We start from the raw sequence: 24478 nt of genomic DNA, 5'->3' as shown, positions 1-24478 counted from the left end.
ATCATAAGGCCCAAACTCTCCCATGCTATTGCCTTGACTTTTTGAACTTCACAGGTCCCCTTGCTCTCACCAGGTATGCTTCCACACAGGAAGAAAACTTCCCACCTGGCCAGATCTTCTATCAGCTAGACCATCTGGATGCCATCTGATGATCCATAACATATGGGTTTTATCTGCTTGCAAGTCCTTGAAATCATTCAAATAAGCCAATCATACCCTCCCAGACCCTGTAGAAAGAAGCGGCAACCCACCCCAGTATTCTTGCCTGGAGAAATCCATGGACAGAATGGCCTAGTGGGCTATGGTCCATGGGATCACAAAGAGTCGGACATGACTGAGCAACTAACACACCCTCCCAGAGTTACCCCTGCCCTCTTTTTACCACAAACCCTACCTCCTAAAGCCTGTTTATTCACTGTATTCCTGAGTGCAACCCTGTCCCCCTGTGTAGCATGTTACATCCTCCTCTGGGGCTGTGAGTATATTTGATTAATAAACTTCCATTTGATTGCTGAAGTGAAGTTGCTTAGTCATGTCTGACTCTTTGCGACCCCATGGACTATAGCCCACCAGGCTCCTCCATCCATGAGATTTTCCAGGCAAGAATACTGGAGTGGGTTGTCATTTCCTTCTCCATTCGATTGTTGGGTGGCATGTATTTGCCCATGACTGTGGGTGAAATCCAATTCACCACATTTCACTAATCAACATCATTTTAACACTTGCTTGTCCTCCAGGCAGCACACAACCTAAACAATACTGTAAGATTTCTGCCTAAGTTATTTTCTAGGAATTTGGAGTCAACTGCATCTAATTCAAGCTGAGTTAGTTACAGACAGGACCACCAACCCTTCAACTGGACAGGCACAAGTGTCCTCAGTGGCTCTGGACATCAGAGGGCTGAAAATTACCTTAAGAACAAGCAGAGGCCTGTAGTCCAGTTAAGTCTGTGCAACTGGACAATTAGCATGCTTTTCCAGTCACCTTTCCCTATAGTTCCCATGCCTTAGACTACTTTGCTTCTCTATTCTTTACCCCATAAATGCTGGAAGTCCCTTGCCTCCAGGGAAGCAAAACTGAGATTTGTTCTCCTATCTCCTCACTTGGCTGCCTTGTGAATAAACCCTTTCTATCTTTGCTGCAAACCTTAGTGGCTCAGCATTTTGACTTGTGTACATAGGGCAAATTGACCTGGCTCAACATCAGCCATTTAACACTATTTAGAGTAGAGAATCCCTTACTCACCAGCAGAGTTAATAAAAGGTGATCAAAAACTATAATATGGTGCAACGAAAGGACCAAACAAAATTTCTCAAACTCTACTTTGGGACAACAACTGCTATACTTTAAATTCCAAATATTCGATTTTAAAACCCTTTTCATCACTTAGATTGCATTAGCTAAACTTAAAAACTATTTCAACTGCAAAGAACGACAACTTGCACTGCATAGAATAGGAGAGTAATAGAGAAGAGCAACAGAAGATCTGCCCTAAACTCCTATACTGCTAGAATAGATTTTCAAATCCTGGCTTGAAGATTTCCATATTCATCTAATCCTTATAAACACTGGTGTTCCATACAAATAAATGATATTTTACAAATTAAGAAACACAAAGAAGCAAAAGCAATTTGATTTCTTTTCATCTCAGCTGTTCTCTGACTCACTGTAGTATAATTTTTAAAAAATTAACTTAATTGAGATTTAATTTATTTAATTTATGATCACAATGAAATACATGTTATAGAAGTGTGGCAATAAAACACAACTCTTTATGATAGCATGAAAATTTTGATTTTGATATGAAGAAATTTTTCATTTAATACTAGAGTGATTTAGAAGAATATGTGTTTGTGCTAATTTGCTTTAGTCATGTCCAACTCTTTGCAACCCTATGGACTGTAGCCCCCCCAGCTCCTCTGTCCATGGGATTCTCTAGGCAAGAATACTGGAATGGGTTACCATGCCCTACTCCTGGCCATCTTCTGACCCAGAGATTGAACCCTCCTCTCCTGTGGCTCCCACACTGCAGATGGATTCTGTACCACTGAGCCTTAGAAGAATATAAGCAAAGGTCAACAAAATTGACGCTAATGATTTAAAAAAATTTTTAAGTCAACAGAATTTTACATTTTATATTAAATATTTTAATATAACATTTTATATTAAATATTTTAATATAACATTTTATATTATAAATTTCATATTCAGTTTTTAAAATATTCAACAACTCTGGATCCTAAAAGGTTTGTGGGAAGAGTCACTCATTTTATTATTATTCATTTTATTTACACTGTTCAATTCCATTGTAAGTTTTCAGTGTTTAATAGCACAATCTAATTTCACAAAGCATGCATTTAAACTTGAAACTATACAGTAAACCTTTTTATTTAAAATATACATTTTCACAATTTTTAAAATATTCATTTTATATTAAGCTATATAATTTATCAAAAGCAAATAGATTATATTCATAAATTTCCTTTTTAGTAAGCACAACCAAGACCATACAGATTTGATTTTCTCACAAACCACATAAACTTATGAAGAACATCTCCACATGCATCATACTTCCTTTAATTTTTTCCTTACTTAATACTTGTAGATTAACTTTATAAGTTTTATTTTGACCTATCACATTTATGATACTTTGAGAAAGGATATAAATACATTTCCATCCTGACCCCTGTACCTGGATAAACATATTTTTTTGACATTGCAGCTTCTGTGAGGACTGAACTGGTAGAGATGTCTTAGAAAATCTACTCAGAATTTCAGATGTTATCAATGTATGTCACTGCATTTCTAATTTCAAATTTACTACAATATAGCTTTGTGAATTCAACGAAGTCATTAAACATTCTAAACTTCAAAATCTTTTTCATCAGTGCAGTGAGGAATTTGGAACTATTTCAGTAACAAAAAAAATGTTATGAATATACCACTTTGACTGACTTTTAAATATTTATTTTCATATGTTTACACAGTTCAAAAATCCAAAAGAAAAAACTGTAAACAATGAGAAGTCTCAGACTCACTCAATCACCATCAATCTAATTTACCCCACCTCGTTCCATCAGAGGCAACCATTGTTATTACTTTTGGGTACATCACCTGGGGTGCTTTGTGCAAACATAAATATATACTCATTTTCCCTTTTTGTTTAAAAAAAAGGTAAACTTGATATAGACAATACTATGAAAATTGCTTTTCAACTGATAATGATGTATCTTGAGCTCTTTAATATCAGCATATAGAAAGTTTCCTTATTTTCTTTACCTGCTTTACTAGAGTGATATATTACTAGTCCCCTATTGATGAACACAGGCTTCCCTTGTGGCTCAGATGATAAAGAATCTGTCTGCAATGCAGGAGACTGGGTTTCAAGACCTGGATTGGGAATATCATCTGGAGAAGGGAATAGCTACTCACTCCAGGATTCTTGCCTGTAGAATTCCATGGACAGAGAAGCCCAGCGGGCTACAATCCATGGGGGCGCAAAGAGTTGGACATGACTGAGTGACTGATACATACACACGCATTGATGAACATGGGTTATTTCCATTCTTCTGGTGTTACAGACAATATTTCAGTTACCTACTTTATAGCTATATCATCTCATCTATACAGAAATGTATTCCAGATAAATTCTAGAAAGTGAGATCAGTTGGTCATAGGATACAGGCAAATATTTCGATATATTATTCTAACTCCTTTTATTGGCATTATAGCACTTGTCCTCCCACCAGCAATGTATGAAAGTATCTGTTTCCCCTTAGCCTGGCCCACAGAATATTTTCTTATTTTCTCATCCTTTTGAATTATTGCTAATCTGAGAAGTAAAAAATGGTATCTTGTTTTATTTTTACTTTGCATTTCTCTTTTGAGCAAGGTTGAATTTTTTTAAATTACTCTTTAATGTATATATAAATTTGCTTTCTTTTGTTCATTCATCTTTTATATATCTGTAAGATATTTACATAAATTAGGAAGATTAAATCTTCTTCTCACAGATGAACTGAAAATAATTTTTCCTAGTTTGTCACTTGCTTTCAGAGTTTGTTTACAGTGCTTTTTTTCCCTTCATTTTGCTATGCAGAAGTATTTGATATTGTTATAGTCAAATTTATCAATATTTCCCTTTATGGATTATGGATATTAAATCATAACTGAAAAAAGCTTCCATACTCTAAGCTCATAAAAGGATTTGCACATATTTTATCCTAGTATATTTATATTTTTCTTACCCTGAAATTCTTGCTCTTCTCTAGTACATTTATTACCCGACTTCTAGTACAATTTTAAAAAGGAATGGTGAGAAAAAACATCCTTGCTTTATAACTGATCTTAGTGAAAAAGATTCAAGTTTCTCATCATTGAGTATGATATTATCTGTATGATTTTTTGTAGATGTTCTTTTTAAAGATGAAGAAGTCCCCTTGTATTCTCAATTTACTGAGAGTTTTTATCATGAGTGTGCACTGGATATTATTAATATTTTTTCTGCATCTGTTGATATGATCATGGGGTTTGTGCTTTTTTAGGCTATTGATGTGATGGATTACATAAATTGTTATTTGAATGTTGAACCAGCCTTGCATACCTGGTAAAAAATCTCATTTGGTCATGACATATAACTATTTGTACACATTGTTGAATTTGATCCACTAATATTTTGTTGAGGACTTTTACATTCATTTCATGAGAGATACTGATCTATAGTTTTCTTTCTGTCTTTGTCTGGTTTTGTTTTTAGGGTAAGCTGGCCTCACAGAATGGGTTAGCAAGTATCTCTGTGCTTCTATTCTCTGAATGAGATTGCAGAGATTTGGCTTAATTTTTAACAAAATGTTTAATAGAATTCACCAGTGAACCCATGTGGGCTTGGTGTTTTCTGTTTTGTAAGATTATTTATTAACTCAGTTTCTTTAAAAAATAAACACATATTTGAATTATCTATTCTTATATAAGTTTAGAAATTATGTCTTTCGATGAATTGGTGCATTTCATCTAAGTTATCAGATTTGTATACATAGAATTATTCATAATAAATCCTTTATTATACTTTTCATGTCTTTGGGTTTGTGATTTCAGGTTTCTCACTTCTCACATTAGTAACTTGTCTTTTTTCTTTGTTCCTTAGTTAGCATAGCTAGAGGCTTATCAGAGTTTTTGATCGGAGTTGAGTATTTCTCTGTCCTCTAGATAACTTAGGCTCTGATAATATGCCAGCAAGTTAGGCTCAGGTTAACTAGCTTCACCGGAAGGGAGGCCTTGTTAACAAGAACAGAGTACTCTGGATTATTTCAAAATGGGTTCCTTTTCCCTTTCTCCCTGCCCAAAGCCTGAACGTGTTTTTTTACTGATGAGTAATGTGGGAGCTGGCAGACCTCCTGAAGGTAAATCCCACAATACTGAAGCAGGGACTCCCTATGACTGGTTTTCCCTGGAGTTGTTAAACCTCAGATTTGTCCATACTGGCCTCCAACAATGTTGTCAATAACAATTCAGATTTTCCTTCCCCACCACTGGTACCTATATTACTTCCTGATTATATGTCTCTGCTCTAGTAAGCCATGACTCCCTGTATTCACCTATCTTTTTATCCAATTCTGGAGGCAGCAATCTGCCATGTGATCTCCCCTCTCTTATGGATACAAAAAAAGGTGTTGATTTTCAGTCTGCTTAGATTTGTACCTATTCTTAGGACAGAGGGGTGACTTCCAAACTCCTTATATGTGGAAGCAGAAACTGTTCCAACCCTTACTCAGATGTTTAACTATCAGCTTCACTTGTTGCTCCTGGCCAACAGTAATTGTCAGAGCTCTGAACAATTTAATATTTAATAATTATCTTGAGTAATTTTCTTTAAATTATAATAATTTTATTTCTTATTCTTTTCAATATAACTTTACCTCCTACACGTATTTTACTAAAAAAATTAAGAAATAAAAGTAGTTGGGAGGGAGGGGACGGTGGTTGGGAACCAACATCCATATCCTTGCTAAATGCTTTCACTTCCTAAGAAAGCTTAGTAAAAACCATTGTTAGCAGAACACCTCAAGAGGATGAGAAAAGAAAAAAAGTTATTTTCCTAAGGACTTTGGGATTGGAGAAGCTGGGCATATTTCCAGCCTCTCCCACTTATCTATCTTGGCTCCAGTGCAGCAAAATATCTTCCCCAAAACACAACCATGCTGGAAGGACAAAAGTAAGTTAACCCTTCAATCACCATATATTTAAACCAATTTCATATACAGTGGAATCATGAATCACTCTGGTAATAGTGAAATCACTTGGACATGTTAGGCAAATATACCCTCTCAGAATCTTCCAAACTGGTCATGCATCATGCATTCACTTATATCATTCAAAGAGAATTTGCAAATAACTTTTATTACTATATACATTTTAACAACAAAAATTCTATATCACCTACTTCTAACTCTACACTGGAAGAGATAGGGTCCACATATGAAATCATTTCTGAGATCCATTATTAAGATAATTTTTAAAAAATAAAAAATGCATGGAGTATATGTATAGTAATTAGTCTCTTAAGTCATCAAGCTCCAAATGTGCACTTCATTCAGAAAATGCCTGTAATAATGGAGATTAACTATTCATCCCATAGTTGAAATTTTATTTTCCTTACTCTGCAATCTGCTTTCTTTTCCCTTTTTCAGAAAGCTTAAAGTTTGTTAAAGTCAAAGAACTTCTCAGCTCTTGTATGTTTTTACATATGATAAACTCCTATTTCAGAGAGGATGAGGTTGATGCAGCCCTCTGAACATCAACATTTCTAACATTAACACCTTTAGCATTTAGTTATAAAGACACAAGAATCCATAGTTTTAGTTCTTGTTTCACTTACCTACTAGATTTCTGGTTTAGCGCTTCTTAGTTTCAGTCTCTGTTGGGAATTCTCAGGCATCTCTACTCCTCCAGGTAAAGCCAATGAACTCCAAAATCTAAAGGAGAAATGTTCACTTTACCATTTTTGGACCATACTTTATTTTTAACCCAGTTTGATAAGCCTTCTGAAATCTTAGGATATAATGGTCATAGTTTACTGAAACAATCCTTCATCACTGGTAAATACATATAGAGTATTTGCTCAGAATGGTCTGGGTGCAACCCTAGCCTTCTATATCATTGTCTTGCTGAACTACTTTGCTGTTGTTTTTCCTAATTACTTCAAATCAACCCTAATAATCAGATTCTAATTTCTTCAAGTCAACTTAATTTTTAAGTTCTAGGTCTTGGCGCTAATCCATATTCTGACACCAACCTTTGAGGTTGATGGAAAGATGTTAACTGACAAAGATAAAGGATACAAATTTTCTTAAATGAAAAAAATAAGTGAACAGCTACTAAGACAACCACACAAATTGGGAAATCTAACATTTTCAGGCTCTAAGTCCCTAGTTTCCTATTATTTCTGCATAGGACTCTTCCAGCTATAAGAAACTTGCTTTTCTATTACAAAGAGTTCTGATAACTCTTCTGTAAAACTTGGCTACTATAATGGTATAAATAACTAATGCAAATAATCTCAGTGCATTTTTTAAATTTTTCTTGGATACTGAATGAATCTGAATTATCAGTTTTCAAGGCAGTACAAGCTTTAGATTTTCTTGAGGTAAGTAACTTGCATGGGGATCCATAGGTAAAGCCAAACCTGGATTCAAAACTAGTTCACTATCCTTTACACACTCTGCTCTACTGCCTGTGCCTTGTCACTAACTTTGACAGAACTGATTTCACCTCATTAAGCTTTGAAACTGCCCCTCAAATAATACTGATAGACAGACATAGATGCAGAGTTTGCCATGCATTTATTAGAAGTCTATAAGAGAAATTACTTTCAAATATAAGCATTTAAAATTTTTCCTTCTACTTAGCACCCATCATTTTCTCATGGATACAAAAAATTATGTTAATAGTCACATTTTCTTATTTTGTTTTGGCTATTGAGAAATAGTCAAATTTGGGTACATATTTTGCAATGCAGAGGAAGTTCTGGTCTCATTCCATTTATATTCTCCTTGAAGTTGCCAATTTAACAATTTTATTTAACAATGTTTTATAAGTGCAAAAACATCCATAACTTATAGATGGTTATGGTGACTGCAGCCATGAAATTAAAAGATGCTTACTCCTTGGAAGAAAAGTTATGACCAACCTAGATAGCATATTCAAAAGCAGAGACATTACTTTGCCAACAAGGGTCCGTCTAGTCAAGGCTATGGTTTTTCCTGTGGTCATGTATGGATGTGAGAGTTGGACTGAGAAGAAGGCTGAGCGCCGAAGAATTGATGCTTTTGAACTGTGGTGTTGGAGAAGACTCTTGAGAGTCCCTTGGACTGCAAGGAGATCCAACCAGTCCGTTCTGAAGGAGATCAGCCCTGGGTGTTCTTTGGAAGGAATGATGCTAAAGCTGCAACTCCAGTACTTTGGCCACCTCATGCAAAGAGTTGACTCATTGGAAAAGACTCTGATGCTGGGAGGGATTGGGGGCAAGAGGAAAAGGGGACGACAGAGGATGAGATGGCTGGATGGCATCACTGACTCGATGGACGTGAGTTTGAGTGAACTCCGGGAGTTGGTGATAGACAGGGAGGCCTGGCGTGCTGTGATTCATGGGGTCGCAAAGAGTCAGACACGACTGAGCAACTGAACTGAACTGAACTGAATAACTGATTTTATTCTGTTTTACATAAATTATTTTATTCAATTCTCACATTTTCCTTAGGACATATAGACCATTAATTTTTCCAGCCAGTAGAAATTTTTCCAGTCAAGGGTAACCTTCTTTAAGGCTGTGATATGGAAGCTGCATATAATTCTGCCTGCATACAATTGGAGCCAATGTATCCTTATAAATATAGGCTAGGGATGCAGATTACAGACCAGTAGCAATATATTTGTATAAATAAAAGTAAGGAAGAAATAATAGACTATAAGTGATTGAAGAATCCAACAGAGTTTCTTAAGATAAATGAGAAGAAATAAAAAAGCACCTAAATTGATATTTATTTAAATATGAAGCAATTTGGCCTGAATTACCCAGTTAGACTATTCACATTGTTCACATAAACCAGTAAATTCTCCATTTCCTTCAAGTCATTTCTACATATAAGATTAAATTATGCCCTATCAATCTTTATTCTAGAATATGCAATGATATAACAAAAATGATTTAAAACTGCTTGAGCATATTATAAATTGAAGACTATCCTATATTTAATTTGAAAATGCTTGTATCACCACTCACGCTCTTTTACTATAATTTTAGTTTACTCTCCCATAAAAAATGCATAGGTGCCATTCATTGATTAATATTTTATATTGAATATGATTTATAACATTCTCTTTTATTGGGGACATGTCAAGCACATCAGATTTTAATGCATTGGCTATCCTGCATCATGGCACATAATTTATTTTTATTCCACTAGTCATAAATTTGGCTATAAATTTGTGTCAGGAAACTGTTTTCAATAAATACACTGAAATTAATTTGTATTGACCTCTGTATTTAAGAGGGATTCTGAAATATAACTATAGATCAATAACTAATAAAATTCAAAATCACTCTGTTTTGACAAGTTTTTTTCCTTATTGGTAGATTTCATTAAACCAAATATTTATTGGGTACTGGGGGGTGTACCCAGTACCCTTTCTATGCCTCCTTTTTATGCTTCTAGCATTGTCTTAATTTTTAGATGGTTATAAAAACATCAAAAAACATGGCTTATTTTCAGAGATACTTAGAGATTGAAGCCACCTGGGAAGATAAGATAACTTAACCAGAGATATCTTAGCTAATTTGACCATGTCTGAGGATGAAGATAGAGATGGTGTACTTTTAAAAAGGAGAAAAAAAACAAATGTTTAGCCTTGCTTATGGAATTATATGGTGACTGTATACTGATAACTTTAAATGATACTTTTCTAAATCAATAATAATTGTGTTTGAAAATGAAATCATCTCTTTATATATTTGTCTCTTATCACGTCTTTTCTATACTGGAAATCAAGAATCTTATGAAAAGAACTATGTCAGGAATGACTGAGAAGTGACCTGAGGACCTCCAGGTTTACTGCTTATGCTAGACTTTTGCTGAGCACTCTAAATTAAACTGCTGAATAGTTGCTGAGTTGCCAAAAGGAAAGAATAATGCTGAGACCTGGAGTTTTCCTGCACTAAAGAAAATATACCTTTTCCTAGTAACAAATGCATACATTCTATAACCCAATCATATGTACAGAACAGTTTTACTCTACAACCCAAATTCTTGGTACATAACTTGTATAAGACTGCATTAACATACCCCCTTTTCCCCATAAAAACCCTTAATCATTTTCCTCTGGTAGGATACTATTCTGGGTTCCTCCTGAATCTGAGAGCCCCAAATTTTAACTGGAAGTCTTCAAATTGCCCTTTTGCCTCCTTGTAGTAGTTTGGGGTCCTTTAGGTTGACAGTCTTAGAATTGATCTAACTCAACAATTTTATAAATAGGTAAATATAACTTTAAGAATATTGAATTATTCAAATTAAAATTTCAATAATTAATAAACAATCTTGTGCTTATGCAAAGTCGTGTTCAACTCTCTGTGACCCTGGGACTCTGCAACCCCACAAATTGTAGCCTGCCAGGTCCTCTGCCCATGGGCTTTCCCAAGCAAGAATACTGGACTGGGTTGCCATTTCCTCCTCCAGGGTATCTTCCCAACCCAGGGATGGAACCCAGGTCTCCTGTGGCTCCTGCACTGGGAGACAGATTCTTTACCACTGAGCCACTAGGGAAGCCTTTAATGAAGAATATGTCTATGTATTAGATATAATACATATGTCTATGTATTAATGTAACAATATTTATCGAATACCTCTATACCAGATTCCTGAGCAAGTGTGGAGATAGTGTGGTAATCAGATCATATTCATTTTCTGCCCTTGTGAAGCTTCCGGGTCTAGTGAGAAAGAAGGATGCGTCAACTAAATACCCTGTGATGTGATTACAAAGCATTGTCAGTATTATGGGGAAAAATAAACAGGGAGAACTACAAGATATAAGAAGGCATTGACTTTATCAAGCTCACAGAACCAAGCAAAGGGTCTGTGAGAAAACGTACTTTTACCTAAGATAGGAAGGAGGAAGAGATGTTCAGTCACTTTTATTTATGGTGCACATTTTTCCCGTCAGGATTTAAAATTTCTGTATTTAGGATAAAACTTACAGTCAGTGGAGTATCCTTAGTTGACACTCTCCCTCGCGAGCGAGCTCTCTCCCTCTCCTTCATCTCTCTCCCCCAGGCTGGCTTGCAAGTTTTCTACCAAGCCGGCGCGCTTTCTCGCGAGACAGCGCTACCACGCAGGGTTCTACACAGTGCAGGCGCACTTTCTCGTGATATTGCCATCTCGCGATCTCACCAACTGGCTCTGCGGCTCTGAGCTCTCAAGTCTCATGAGCGCTTCTTTTTCCCCTCGGTTCACCGTTCCTCACGTCTCTACGGCACAAAAAATATTATTATAAAACCAAAATAACACATCACTACACGTCTATCAAAATGGCTTAAAAATAATCTGAAATGCTGGCAAGGGTACAGAGGAACTTGATCATGCGTACACTGCTGGTGGAAATGGAATATAAAATGGTAAGCCACTCTAGAAAAGTTTAGCCAGTTTCTTATAAAACTGAACGTGCATTAACCCTATGACCCGGAAATTGCACTGTTGGGCATTTAGTCCAGAAAAGGTGAATGTTCCCTAGCAACTTTATGAATAGCCGAAAACTGCAAACAGCCCAGATAGCCTTCGACCCTGAGTGATTAAACAGTGGTACACCTATACCAGGATTCCATGGCAGCTCAGACAGTAAAGAATACACCTGCAGTGTGGACAGACCTGTGTTCGATCCCTGCGTTGGGAAGATCCCCTGGAGGAGGGCATGGCAACTCGCTCCAGTATTCTCGCCTGGAGAATGCCATGAACAGAGGAGTCTGGCGGACTACAGTCCGTGGGGTGGCAAAGAGTTGGACAGGACTGAGCGACTAAGCACAGCACAGCACACCTATACTGTGAAGGCAAAATGAGAATGGGGCCGAAGAGGAGGTGATGGTTGGAGTAGAGTTATGGACTCAAAGTGCATGAATTTGAGGAAACTCTGGGAAATTGTGATGGAGGAGGGATTCTGGTGTGCTGCAGTCCATGGGTTCACAAACAGTGGGATAGGACTTATCGACTGAACGACAACAATGCTATGAAATACTGCATGTTAATAAAATCAGTTCAGTTCTGTTACTCAGTGGTGGCTGACTGTTTGCGACCCCATGGACTGCAGAAGGCCAGGCTTCCCTGTCCATCACCAATTCCCGGAGTTTATTCAAACTCATGTCCATCACATTTGGTGATGCAAACCAACCATCTCATCCTCTGTCGACCCCCTTCTCCTTCTGCCTTCAATCTTTCCCAGCATCAGGTCTTTTCCAATGAGTCAATTCTTCACATCAGGTAGCCATAGTATATTGGAGTTTCAGCTTCAGCATCAGTCCTTCCAATGAATATTCAGGACTGATTTCCTTTAGGACTGACTGGTTGGATCTTCCCAAGTTTGGAAAGGAATACATCAAGGCTATATATTGTCACCCTGCTTATTTAACATATGCAGAGTAAATCATGCAAAATGTTGGGCTGGATGAAGCACAAGCTGTAATTAAGATTGATGGGAGAAATGTCAATAACCTTATATATGCAGATAACACCACCCTTATGAAGAAGACCTAAAGAGCCTCTTGATAAAAGTGAAAGAGCAGAGTGAAAAAGTTGGCTTAAAGTTCAACATTCAGAAAATTAAGATCATGGCATCTACCCCCATCACTTTATGGCAAATAGATGGGGAAACAGTGACAAACTTTATTTTGGAGGGCTACAAAATTGCTGCAGATGGTGACTGCAGCCATGAAATTAAAAGACGCTTGCTCCTTAGAAGAAAAGCTATGATCAACCTGGACAGCATATTAAAAAGCCAAGACATTACTTTGCCAATAAAGGCCCGTCTAGTCAAAGCTATGGTTTTTCCAGTAGTCATGTATGGATGTGAAAGTTGGACTATAAAGAAAGCTGAGCACCAAAGAATAGATGCTTTTGGATTGTGATATTGGAAAAGATTCTTGAGAGTCCCTTGGATTGCAAGGAGATCCAACCAGTTAATAAAATGGACCACAGTATTAAAACATATGTATATACTGAGGTCACCTTACACTCTGATTTTAGTTTCTAAAAAAAAGTTTCTAAAATTCTCTGATATAAGGATCCAGGGATCCTTCGATAAATAGCTGATTCTAGAACTGATGAAGTAAATATAAACAATGAGCCTGGGATATCGTGTACTGCCAGCAAGTGAGAAAGTCAACAACAATAAGGAAATGAACAAACCCAGTGAAAGGGCATGCAAAAGGGACACAAGAGTCAATTAAATGAGCTCCCAAAGCTGAAACAATTAAAGCAAAGAAATAAATTGTATTAGAATATAATCTAAGTATAGAATAAATACCCATGAGTCTATAATGATTAAGTAGATGATTGAATAAATAAGTGTGGAAGAAAAGACAAATCTCCTGCAGAAGAATTCTTTGTAATCAATGTACACACCTTACCACCAAAAAGCTGGCAGGTAACTCCCACTTCTTAAGTATGACTATGCATAGTGACTTCCTTCCTAACATTACCATTTTGGAAAAGGAGAAAAAAACACTTTTAAGTGGAGAAACTTAACAACTACTACTCAGATGATTAAGGTTGATATCAACAATGATAGGCTATACCCTGAAAAATGAAAATGACCTTTTACCTTTGTGGTCTTCTTCCCCCAAACCCATAACCCCAGTCTGATCATGAACAAAAACATCAGACAGATCCAGTAGAAGGACATTCTTCAAAACACTTTAACAGTACACCTCAAAACTGTCAAGGTTATCAAAAACAAAAAAATTATGAGAAACTGTCACAGCCAAGGGAAACCTAAGGAGATTTGACAACAAAATGTAATGTGATATTCTGGGTGCAACTCTGGTACAGAAAAGATGATATTTAGGTAAGTACTAAGAAATGTGAATAAAGGCGAATTTAATGATAATCATATTTTTCATTAAATGTAACAACTGTCTTGTATTAATTATAAGGTGTTAATAATGGAAAACTGGGTGTGGGGTACATCAGAACTCTAAGCCATCTTCATAATTTTTCTGTAATTCTAAATGGCCTAAAAATTTTTAAATATATTACCAAAAAAATTTTTTAAAAAAGAAAAAAAATTAAAAGCTTACATGCAGTCCATTAGTATAATATCCTTGAAAGGACAGTAATATAGAAATAAGAGAGCAATTAGAAGTTGCCAGGAGGAAGGAAGGTGGCTGTGCCTCTAAAAGGGTATGACAAGAGATCACTGTGATGGAGTTATTCTATATGTTAGCTAAGATAGTAGTCACATGACCCTACACATGATAAAATTGTAAAACTAGTGAAAAGTGAATAATATTGGAGTATTATATACATGTTAATTTTCTAGCTATGAGAGTATCCTGTAATCATGCAAAGTGTTAATTGGCAGGAACTAGGTAAAAGGTTTACAGGAATAACTCTGTGTTATTTCTTAGAATTGTATGGGAATCTATAATCATCAATAAAGAGTTTAATTTAAATATTATTGTGCCATATAATCATGGCAGTAGATTTAATGGTGTACAATTGGGAAAGTGGGATAGAGATGCAAGATTGTGAAGATCTTTCTAGAGAGAGAGAATATCACTTGTAAAATGACCTGACATAGAAATTATGTTGCATTCATTGAACAAACATGAAAAAACAGCCCATGTAGCTTGAGTTTCTGAGTCTAGGATAGAGTAGTTCAATGTGGGATTGGTGGAAATAAATGGTGACCAACTTGTTGAGCCTTTTAGGGCACATCAAAATTTTGTTCTTAGTTTTAAGTGCCTTTGTAAGTCATGAAAGTGGGAAAGATTGTTTAGCATTAACTTTTCAGTCAATAGAGCAAGGGATAAATTTATATTTTAGAATTTCTGTGATACTTATGAATTCTTATTCTTGTAAGATTAATTATATGTGCTTCTTGGCCAGATTTTTCTATATATATATACCACAGATCCATATCCTTACTGGATATTTGACATTGAGCTAATTACTCAGCCCTCATAAACAGCTTTTCACATTATATTTACACAGACTCGCCTACCTAGTGATCACCAAACCCTCATATGTATATGACTTGGACTAAACAAAATAATACATATGCAGCACTTAGTATAGTGTTTGGCACTTATTAAGCTTTACAAGACTGCTGTTAATTTTAGTTTTTCATAGACTTTTAAGAATTATACAACTAATATTGTTAATTATATAAAAGGACAAAAAAATGAAGATAAAATAAAATTTAAACTACTTGTTACAGCACCTTACATCCAAAATCACCCTTAAATGACCATGCATTAGTTAAACCTAATTATAATGAAAAAGGTGGATCATGGATGACAACCCTACAGTATCACTACTCTATCCTAGACTCAGAAACTCAAGCCACATGGGCTGCTTTTTCATGTTTGTTCAATGAATGGAGCATAATTTCTATGTCAGGTCATTTTACAAGTGATGTTCTCTCTCTCTAGAATGATCTTCACAATCTTGCATCTCCCAGAATAACACTTTTTTATGGATGCTATACATCCAAAACAAAGGAACACAAAATATTTGCTAAATGAATGGGGAGGTTAAACTTAATATATAATGGCTTTTATTTTCCCTGTGAAATAAGATTTATTCAACAAGGTTTATTCAATAAGGTTCAACAAAGAAAGGAGTGAAGGAGAGAGAGGATTTGAGTGGTGAATCTTCGAAATAACAGCTACAGAAATGTAAAAGATAGAGAACTGTGTAGCCAAATTAAGCTAGTAAGTAAAAGCAGGCAGAACAAGAATGGTGAGGGTAGAAGAAACAAGACACATGGGTTTTGATTAAGGAGTGTATTCCACATAAAAGGAAAGATGGAGCTGAGGTAGGGTAGACTGTAGATGCTTAAAAGAAAATACAGAAACACAGATAGTATTGATGTATATACAGAGCCATTATAATAGAACTAAGTGAAAGTGGAGAACATTAGAAAGCTGAAAATGGTATATTCAAATGGTTTGATACCTCATCTTGCAACAGGACAATGTTAAGATTCAGGTAAGGTCTTGGATTCATTTTGCTCACTTTATTATCTTCATATAATGTTCACTTTATTATCCTCATATATTATCTTCAATTATTTACCTTGTCTCACATATTATTAAATAAATTACTTGAATCTTAGCCAAGTTATAAATTAGAAACAACTAGTATGAACACAATAATTCTTTAGCTGCATATCTTTATGTTTATTTAATCAATTGAAGTTTTGAGAACATGTTTCATAATGTATAAATGTAGTTGTATAATGCCATTTTATCAAATATATAAATAAGTTAATGTAATGGGAATACATATCATATGTTTAAGAACTGGTTGTACAATCAGAACAGATTTGAGGTTAATACCGAAGAGGATAAAAGAGCAGGAGTCAGTAGGTTTAATTAGCTGAAAATGTAAACAGAATCCTCAATTAAAAGAGTTAAGCAACTAGCCACTTCCCTAGTGGCTCAGATGGTAAAGAATCCGCCTGCAGTGCGGGAGACCGGAGTTCGATCTCTCCGTTGGGAAGATCCCCTGGAGGAGGGCATGGCAACCCACTCCAATATTCTTGCCTGGAGAATTCCATGGACAGAGGAGCCTGGCGCTGCACAATGCGTGGGGTCGCAGAGTCCAAGGCGACTGAGCAACTAAGCACAGCACACAAGCAACCAGAAGGGGGAGCTCTCACACCCTGAGATGAAAGCAGAGCCCAACATGAAAAAAAATTCTTTACTGGCAAGTACCCAGCCAATGAAAAGCGATGGACTTTTTGTTAGTACCACTGAGAACTTTCTTTTCCTCTCAATAAAAATTTTCTCTTTCCCTTGCTGTGGGGGGACTTGCACGTGTCTTCATCATGGTTGCATATCCCTAGTTCTTTGCTGATCCCGAATAAAACCCATCTTTACTGGAGAAATATCTGGCTGCCTTTTGGACTCAGGTCAGCTTTAGACATTAATAAGAAAATAAATATTAGAGAAAAATTGAACTGTATATATAGAATAGTTACTGAAAAATGAACCTTATTTTAAATTTACCTGATATATTTATTTAGGAAACATTTATACTTTCTTTAATGATTAGAGAACAAAAGAAGTTATAAAAAGAAAAAAATTAATTTAATTTTGAAAGAAGGCGACCCTGAGCAATACAAACAAACAAAAAGACACATGCTCCTAAATAAATCACTTACCCTCTCTCCTCTGCTGAATCTTACTTTTCTCATTGGAAATGCAAATAATTTGTTTCTATTTCTAGCCTGATTTTTTTTCCCCAAAAGTTCTTGAAGGCAACACAGGAAATAGGTATGATAAAAATGATTTTAATATAAGAAAACTATGAATGTAGGGACAAAAGAAGAAACGCAATTAGATGAAGCCAAGAGAAATAATCCTACCCATGAGGAATATAGAGCCAAACTGAGCCAGTGTGCAGGATTATTAGGTTTTGTAAGTCATTGTCTATACAAATGCAAAGAATTATTTTTGTTACCAAACATGTGAAATAAGAAAGATCAGTGGCTTTGGTATGCAGAGAACTGATATTTCTTACATCAGCCCTAAAGTATCAGTATGACTTAAGCTTCCATTAATGCAAGAAAGAAGGGAAGGTTTTAGGAAGATGCCTTTAGTCTTTTTGTTCTCACGCACAAAAATGACACAATTCTTTAAAACAAAATGAAGGTTACTGATGTAGCAGATCATGTATAGAGAAAAGGGGTAGCAAGACCAAGGAAGCAGTGATGCCAACGGAGAAAGCCTTAAGTGGAATGGCCAGATAAGTCACCCGTTTGAAGGAAAAGAAATTTGTTGAAAGAGAGTGAGTCAGTCTTTGACACAGCTGGTCAAAGGAATAAACCACTTCTAAAGATATAATCACTGGCTATTCGTATAGAATTAATAAATAGAAAAAAAACTTTTCAAGTGGCTAAGATCCTTTACAGACTTTCGATAATGTATTATCAGACATTGCTTTTTTCATTTACTTTAACTCTTTATTTGTGATTGTGGTTTTCAGTCTATCTGCCCTCAGCTGGAGAAGGATGAGAGGCTTATGGAAGCTTCCTGAGGGAGAGACTGACTGAGGGGAAAACTGGGTCTTGTTCTGATGGGCAGGGCCATGCTCAGTAAATCTTTAATCCAATTTTCTATTGATGGGTGGGGCTGTGTTCCCTTCCTGTTATCTGACTTCAGGCCAAATATGGTGGAGGTAATGAAGATAATGGTAACCTTCAAAAGGTCCCATGCGTGCACTGCTACATTCAGTGCCCCCAACCTGCAGAAGGCCATCACCAACCCACGCCTCCACCAGAGACTCCTGGACACTCACAGGCAGGTCTGGGTCAGTCTCTTGTGGGGTCACTGCTCCTTTCTCCTGGGTCCTGGTACACGTGAGGTTCTGTTTGTGCCCTCCAAGTGTCTGTTTCCCCACTCCTGTGTAGGTTCTGGCCACTCTATGGTGGGGTTAATGGCAACCTCCTCCAAAAAGGCTTATGCCATAACCAGGTCTACTGCAAAAAGGCAAAATGGTTGTCTGAGGAGGCCTTACAAATAGCTATGAAAAGAAGAGAAGCAAAAGGCAAAAGAGAAAAGGAAACATATACCCATTTGAACGTAGAATTCCAAAGAAGAGCAAAGAGAGATAAAGACTTCCCAGTGATCAGTGCAAATAAATAGAGGAAAACAATAGATGGGAAAAAACTAGAGATCTCTTCAAGAAAATTAGAGATACCAAAGGAACATTTCATGCAAAGATGGGCACAATAAAGGACAGAAATGGTACAGACCTAACAGAAGCAGAAGATGTTAAGAAGAGGTGGCAAGAATACACAGAAGAACTGTACAAAAAAGATCTTCACAACCCAGATAATCATGATGGTGTGATCACTCACCTAGAGTCAGACATCCTGGAATGGGAAGTCAAGTGGCCCTTAGGAAGCATCACAATGAACAAAGCTAGTGAAGGTGATAGAATTCCAGTAGACCTATTTCAAATCCTAAAAGATGATGCTGTGGAAGTGCTGCATTCAATATGCCAGCAAATTTGGAAAACTCAGCAGTGGCTACAACAATGGTAAAAGTCAGTTTTCATTCCAATCCCAAAAAAAGGCAATGCCAAATACTGCTCAAACTACGGCAAAATCGCACTCATCTCACATGCTAGCAAAGTAATGCTCAAAATTCTCCAAGGTAGTTTTCAAAAGTACATGAACTGTGAACTTCCAGATGTTCAAGCCGGCTAGGAAAAGGCAGAGGAACCAGAGACCAAATTGCCAACATCCGTTGAGCCATTGAAAAAAGCAAAAGAGTAAAAGAGTTCCAGAAAAGCATCTACTTCTGATTTATTGACTGTGCCAAAGCCTTTGACTGTGTGAATCACAACAAACTGTGGAAAATTATGAAAGAGATGGAAATACCAGATCACCTGACCTGCCTCTTGAGAAATCTGTATACAAGTCAAGAAGCAACAGTCAGAACTGGACGTGGAACAACATATTGGTTCCAAATCAGGAAAGGAGTACATCAGAGCTGTATATTGTCAACCTGCTTATTTAATGTATTTGCAGAGTACATCATGAGAAATGCCGGGCTGGATGAAGCACAAGCTGGAATCAAGATTGCCAAGAGAAATATCAATAACCTCAGATATGCAGATGATACCACCCTTATGGCAGAAAGCGAAGACGAACAAAAAAGCCTCTTGATGAAAGTGAAAGAGGAGAGTGAAAAAATTGGCTTAAAGTTCAATATTCAGAAAACTAAGATCATGACATCTGGTCCCATCACTTCATGGCACATAGATAGGGAAACAGTGACAGACTTTATTTTTGGGGGCTCCAAAATCACTGCAGATGGTGATTGCAGCCATGAAATTAAAAGATGCTTGCTCCTTGGAAGAAAAATTATGACCAAACTTGACAGCATATTAAAAAGTAGAGGTATTACTTTGCCAACAAAGGTCTGTCTAGGCAAAGCTATGGTTTTTCCAGTAGTCATGTATGGATGTGAGAGTTGGACTGTGAAGAAAGCTGAGCACTGAAGAACTGAAGCTTTTGAATTGTGGTGTTGGAGAAGACTCTTGAGAGTCCCTTGGACAGCAAGGAGATCCAACCAGTCCATCCTAAAGGAAATCAGTCCTGAATATTCATTGGAAGGACTGATATTAAAGCTGAAACTATAATACTTTGGCCATGTGATGCGAAGAACTGACTCATTTGAAAAGACCCTGATGCTGGGAAATACTGAAGTCAGGAAGAGAAGGGGACGACACAGGATGAGATGGTTGAATGGCATCACCAACTCAATGGACATGAGTTTGAGTAAACTCGGGGAGTTGGTGATGAACAGGAAGGCCTGGCGTGCTATAGTCCTTGGGGTTGCAAAGAGTTGGACATGACCAAGTGACTGAACTGAACTGAACTAACTCTTTATTGAGATTGAATTTTATGTCCCTATTTTTCACCATAATTTTTACATAAAACAGTGTGTAGCACACAAATATAATTAAGTTATATGCATTTCTTGGTATCTTCAGAAATGATGCCTGTAGCCAAAAAATAAAAAGTTTAGTTATCATTACTATCATTTTTGATATTACTTATTCATACAGTTGAACATAAAAAAAAAAAAAGAAAGATCTTAAAACACAGTCTATAAAGATGTGACAGTTTTAAATTTTTAAATCTAAAAATAACATTTAATAAAATGTTTTTATTACTTTTTTCTCTTTTGACATGTAATAAACAATTTTGTCCAGTTATATAAGTGTATGCTCAGTCTCTCAGTCAAGTCCAACTCTTTGCGAACCCATGGACTGTAGCCCAACAGGCTCCTCTTCCATGGGATTTTCCAGGCAAGGGTACTGGATGGGTTGCCATTTTCTTCTCCAGGGGTCTTCCTGACCCAGAGAGCAAACCCATGAGTCTTGCATCTCCTGCATTAACAGGAGGATTATTTACTAACTACACAACCTGGGAATCATTTATTTACCATTACTTATAGTTATATTTTACTTAACTTTGCTATCCATTTATTATTATTTAAAAGTACATTATCAATGAGCTCCACTAAAGCATTTTTCTATAGCTATTTGTCTTTTTGTGAACTTGTAATCTTACTGTGAACATTATTTGAAGGAGCTAACCTCTGGAAATGTTCTCAGATATTTTGCCACAGTTTTCTCTCTTTCCACTGATTGTACATTAAAAAATAAAACTACCAGTCCACGTTTGATGCACGATACTGGATGCTTGGGGCTGGTGCACTGGGACGACCCAGAGGGATGGAATGGGGAGGGATGGAATGGGGAGGGAGGAGGGAGGAGGGTTCAGGATGGGGAACACATGTATACCTGTGGCGGATTCATTTTGATATTTGGCAAAACTAATACAATTATGTAAAGTTTAAAAATAAAATTAAATTAAAAAAAAAAATTAAAAAAAAAAATAAAACTACCAATTCTTAAAACATTTCCCAAATGTAGCCAGTTGATGTCTCTCTTAGACTCATCCAACCAATACAAAGAGGCCCTTTCTCCTCCTTGAGTTGGAACTCACCATACAATGCAACACTGTTTGGGACATTAAGCTATAATGTTACTTGGTACTTGTCCCTTGAGGTACTGTCAGTAAAATTTAAACAGACTGCTAAATGTTGACATGACCAATATACAAGGGGAGAAAATAATATCAATAGTTCTTTTATCTTTTTAGGGGGTATTCTGCCTGGTTCAAGAGTAAAACTATTAGATATAGTAAGGCTGAATGGTTTAAAGTAATGGCAACTAAAAGCAAAAAAAAAGATGTACTTCACATCTGTGAAGAAATAAACAATAGATTTATTAAGCAAATATAACAAATACCAATAATATATTCAGCATTGTGCAATATTTGTGTACCAACAGATCAGGTAAGCTCTAAATTTACTAAATTCTGATTTATCACATTATGAAAAAAAAATCATGAGGATTTAAAGTAAATCTATAATTAACTGTATGCAAAATATGGTATTTAGAATTTAATGGTGTATTCAACCTTTTCAATTCGCATGGAGTTTATTTTTCAATTTTTTGAAAATGGTATACAATTTTTAAAAGTTGCTTTCCACTTTCGATTCTTATAAAATATTGGCAGTAGCCCCTGTGTTGTACAGTACAGCCTATCTTACACCGGTGGTTTGTCCCTCCCATGCTCCCTCCCCTGTATTGCCCTCCCCACCCTCCCAACTGATAACTACTACTCTGTTCTCTATATCTGTAAATCTGCGTCTTTTTGTTTTATTCACTAGTTTATTGAGATTTAGATTCCACATATATGTGAAATCATACAGTATTTGTCTTTCTCTGTCTGACTTATTTTACTTAGCATAATGCCATCCAAGTCCCTCCATGTTGCTGTAGATGCTATAATTTCATTCTTTTATGGCTGGTGGATTCTTTACTGCTGTGCCATTTTTAATTATTTTCCAAAGAGAACTTATTATATCCTTTAACTCATGTGCTTTTCATTAAAATTTTGTTTTATAGCTAAAATTTACTTCATCCAGCCCCATCATTTTATAAGAAAAGTATTTATAAATATAGTTTCAATATGATGCTATAAATTGAATAGGTAATATATACTTACAGAAAATATTAAATAACTTTGGTTTATTTATTGGTTGACTTTCCTCCCATTACTATCTTCCATTTCTCCAGTTTCTCTATTCATGGATAGGCTTTGATACTTATTTTTTGCATTACGAAGGTATTAGATGCATTTTAAGCATATTTAACTTCCTTTTGAATGCAAATGATAGAATACCACCTAGTAGGAAAATAAAACTAACAAGTTGCACAAAGACCCAGGTAAATCCAAATCTTCACTTTTTCTGTGCATACAGCTGAGCATCTACAACATGGCTGGAGAGAAACATACAATCATACTCATTAGCCTCACTTTTCCGTTAACTGTACTTGGCATAATTTTGCCTTAGTCCAGTCACTTTCTCAGTCCTCAAGATGAGTATTTAATCCTTGTTCCTGCTCCATAGATTTCCAAAACTGTGTCCTTCACACTCAGCTTATGACCTTGTTCCTGTTTCACTGAGAGAGCAAAAATAATGAGAGGAGAGTTTCCCACCTTTAATAGCCCTGTGCTCTGCCTTCTTTCCTATTAGTGTAGGTGAGTTTGCTGCACTCCTAGCAAGTATCAATTACTCATTTGTGAGTAGATAACATCCTCTCTTGTCTACATGTCTACATGATCTAAAATCTGGCAAATCTTTTCTTTTTCTAGTATGTCACTAATTGTTCCCTCTCTATTGAATTATTTTCATATTTCTGTTGTTTAAAATAATTGTATAAACAACCAACCTCGCTTGATCCAGGTTCCACTTTAATTGTTGCCTCGTTTGTCTCCTTCATTTGCAACAAAATTATTTGTCACCAAGTTTACCCTTCTCTTCTGTCTTGAATATAATTATATATGGTAAATATAATTATATTTCTTACTATATTATATAATATAAATTAATATGATATATAATTAGAATCAGTGTAGATTGGAAATGAAAACATTTCTAACATCGGGTTGATTTGCTATAATAATCATTCTACTTAGGTATTTTATATCCTTGATTATAATTTGGTATTTATTTGATATTTCTTCAGTGGAGAAGCAAACCAATACCTGTTATTCTTACATTTTCTGAAGGTTTTGCTTCATGGTGTTTGATGCTGAGTTCTTTTCTCAAAGTTATTCATAACTGATGCTTGTAACTATCTGTCATACTGTATTAGTTTGCTAGCATTACCATAATAAAGTACTGTAGTACTTTAATGTACTTTAATGGTGGACTAAACAGACAAAATTAATTTTCCCACAGTTCTGGAGGCTATGACTTTGAGATCAAAATGTCAGGAGAGCTCATTTCTGCTGAGGCCTCTCTCCTTGGCTTGCAGAAGGCCACCCTCTCCTTCTGTCTTCATTTCTTTCCTGCCTATCTGCGTTTTTATCTCCTCTTAAAAGGAAACCAGTCATATTGGATCACTCACCTGATATCAATCAACCTGAAATACCTCTTTAAAAGTCATATCTCAGGGATAAATGGGAGTTTAGGGATTAATATATACACATACTATACTATATATGTAATAGATAACCAACAAAGACCTACTGTATAGCACAGGGGACTATACTCAATATTTTGTAATAACCTATATGGGGAAAGTATCTGAAAAAGGATATATATCCTTTTCAAATTCTTTAT

The 24478-nt window shown here is 36.0% G+C and overlaps 1 long non-coding RNA gene across 2 annotated transcripts in view; it reads right to left on the bottom strand.

Moving 5' to 3' along the window:
* The window catches only part of LOC129629929 (uncharacterized), a 207368-nt gene extending 193641 nt beyond the window's left edge, over positions 1-13727 (bottom strand). For both annotated transcript variants that reach the window (XR_008703392.1, XR_008703390.1), the window contains exons 1-3: positions 13659-13727; positions 11246-11515; positions 6875-6971 (exon numbers count right to left, since the gene is read on the bottom strand). This is a non-coding gene — a long non-coding RNA (uncharacterized LOC129629929). The remainder of the gene's footprint in view (positions 1-6874; positions 6972-11245; positions 11516-13658) is intronic.
* Positions 13728-24478: the final 10751 nt, after the last annotated feature.

The sequence above is a fragment of the Bubalus kerabau genome, chromosome 16 (assembly GCF_029407905.1).
Source record: "Bubalus kerabau isolate K-KA32 ecotype Philippines breed swamp buffalo chromosome 16, PCC_UOA_SB_1v2, whole genome shotgun sequence".
Taxonomy (NCBI): domain Eukaryota; kingdom Metazoa; phylum Chordata; class Mammalia; order Artiodactyla; family Bovidae; genus Bubalus; species Bubalus kerabau.
The sequence above is the reverse complement of the archived record's forward strand: the minus strand, read 5'-3'. Positions and strand labels throughout refer to the sequence as shown.